Source organism: Aulostomus chinensis, chromosome 5, assembly GCF_037954235.1.
Source record: "Aulostomus chinensis isolate RoL2024-O1b breed Wild chromosome 5, RoL_Achi_v1.0, whole genome shotgun sequence".
Lineage (NCBI taxonomy): Eukaryota > Metazoa > Chordata > Actinopteri > Syngnathiformes > Aulostomidae > Aulostomus > Aulostomus chinensis.
The window spans coordinates 5,169,193-5,171,692 of NC_141324.1; positions in this window are offsets into that span (position 1 = coordinate 5,169,193).

The window sequence follows — 2,500 nt, forward strand, 5'->3', positions numbered from 1 at the left end:
CTCCCCTGCCCCTGGTACTCCAGCGGAGCTCCCCTGCCCCTGGTACTCCAGCGGAGCTCCCCTGCCCCTGGTACTCCAGCGGAGCTCCCGTGCCCCTGGTACTCCAGCGGAGCTCCCCTGCCCCTGGTACTCCAGCGGAGCTCCCGTGCCCCTGGTACTCCAGCGGAGCTCCCCTGCCCCTGGTACTCCAGGGGAGCTCCCCTGCCCCTGGTACTCCAGCGGAGCTCCCCTGCCCCTGGTACTCCAGCGGAGCTCCCGTGCCCCTGGTACTCCAGCGGAGCTCCCGTGCCCCTGGTACTCCAGCGGAGCTCCCCTGCCCCTGGTACTCCAGCGGAGCTCCCCTGCCCCTGGTACTCCAGCGGAGCTCCCCTGCCCCTGGTACTCCAGCGGAGCTCCCGTGCCCCTGGTACTCCAGCGGAGCTCCCCTGCCCCTGGTACTCCAGCGGAGCTCCCGTGCCCCTGGTACTCCAGCGGAGCTCCCCTGCCCCTGGTACTCCAGCGGAGCTCCCGTGCCCCTGGTACTCCAGCGGAGCTCCCCTGCCCCTGGTACTCCAGCAGAGCTCCCGTGCCCCTGGTACCCCAATATTAATTCCTCCCCCGTGTGGACTCTGTCGAATTTTCACTCCCATGCCCCTGGTACTCCAATGTTAATTCCTCTCCTGTGGGGACTCTGTCGGATATTCACTCCCGTGCCCCTGGTACTCCAGCGGAGCTCCCGTGCCCCTGGTACCCCAATATTAATTCCTCCCCCGTGTGGACTCTGTCGAATTTTCACTCCCATGCCCCTGGTACTCCAATGTTAATTCCTCTCCTGTGGGGACTCTGTCGGATATTCACTCCCGTGCCCCTGGTACTCCAGCGGAGCTCCCGTGCCCCTGGTACCCCAATATTAATTCCTCCCCCGTGTGGACTCTGTCGAATATTCACTCCCGTGCCACTGGTACTCCAGCGGAGCTCCCCTGCCCCTGGTACTCCGGCCGAGCTCCCAGGATCCTGGTGCTCCGGCCGAGGTCCCGTGCCCCGGGCACTGGTCCCTGCCTCTCTCCCCGTGCCTCCCGTGCTCTGCACGGGTCTGGAGAAGAGGGTGGCTGACTCTCTATTTATTTGATTTGATTTGATTTGATTTTTTATTATTGTTTTTAATGGTTTTTATTATTATTATTATTATTATTATTATTATTATTATTATTATTATTATTATTATTATTATGATCATTATTCATCATCATCATCATCATCATCATCATCATCATCATCATCATCATCATTATTCCGGCAAAGTGCTGCCCTGTGACACAGTGTGTGCTGCTGCAATTTTATCCAGAATTTACGAGAGAGAGAGAGAAAGAGACACAGAAAGAAAGAGAGAGAGAGAGAGAGAGAGAGAGAGAGAGAGAGAGAGAGAGAGAGAGAGAGAGAGAGAGAGAGAGAGAGCGCGAGCGAACGCGCCATAAATGAAGACGCTGTCCCGTGATACCCCATTCTCTCCTGACCCTGGCCCTGGTTCCGGGCCCTGGAGGTCTCCATCTCCCCTGGCCCTGGCCCTGGCCCTGGTTCCGGGCCCTGGAGGTCTCCATCTCCCCCTGGCCCTGGCCCTGGCCCTGGAGGTCTCCATCTCCCCCTGGCCCTGGCCCTGGCCCTGGAGGTCTCCATCTCCCCCTGGCCCTGGCCCTGGCCCTGGCCCTGGAGGTCTCCATCTCCCCCTGGCCCTGGCCCAGGCCCTGGTTCCGGGCCCTGGAGGTCTCCATCTCCCCCTGGCCCTGGTTCCGGGCCCTGGAGGTCTCCATCTCCCCCTGGCCCTGGTTCCGGGCCCTGGAGGTCTCCGTCTCCCCCTGGCCCTGGTTCCGGGCCCTGGAGGTCTCCATCTCCCCCTGGCCCTTGCCCTGGCCCTGGTTCCGGGCCCTGGAGGTCTCCATCTCCCCCTGGCCCTGGCCCTGGCCCTGGAGGTCTCCATCTCCCCCTGGCCCTGGCCCTGGCCCTGGAGGTCTCCATCTCCCCCTGGCCCTGGCCCTGGCCCTGGCCCTGGAGGTCTCCATCTCCCCCTGGCCCTGGCCCAGGCCCTGGTTCCGGGCCCTGGAGGTCTCCATCTCCCCCTGGCCCTGGTTCCGGGCCCTGGAGGTCTCCATCTCCCCCTGGCCCTGGCCCTGGCCCTGGTTCCGGGCCCTGGAGGTCTCCATCTCCCCCTGGCCCTGGCCCTGGCCCTGGCCCTGGTTCCGGGCCCTGGAGGTCTCCATCTCCCCCTGGCCCTGGCCCTGGCCCTGGCCCTGGTTCCGGGCCCTGGAGGTCTCCATCTCCCCCTGGCCCTGGCCCTGGCCCTGGTTCCGGGCCCTGGAGGTCTCCATCTCCCCCTGGCCCTGGCCCTGGCCCTGGAGGTCTCCATCTCCCCCTGGCCCTGGCCCTGGCCCTGGAGGTCTCCATCTCCCCCTGGCCCTGGCCCTGGCCCTGGCCCTGGAGGTCTCCATCTCCCCCTGGCCCTGGCCCAGGCCCTGGTTCCGGGCCC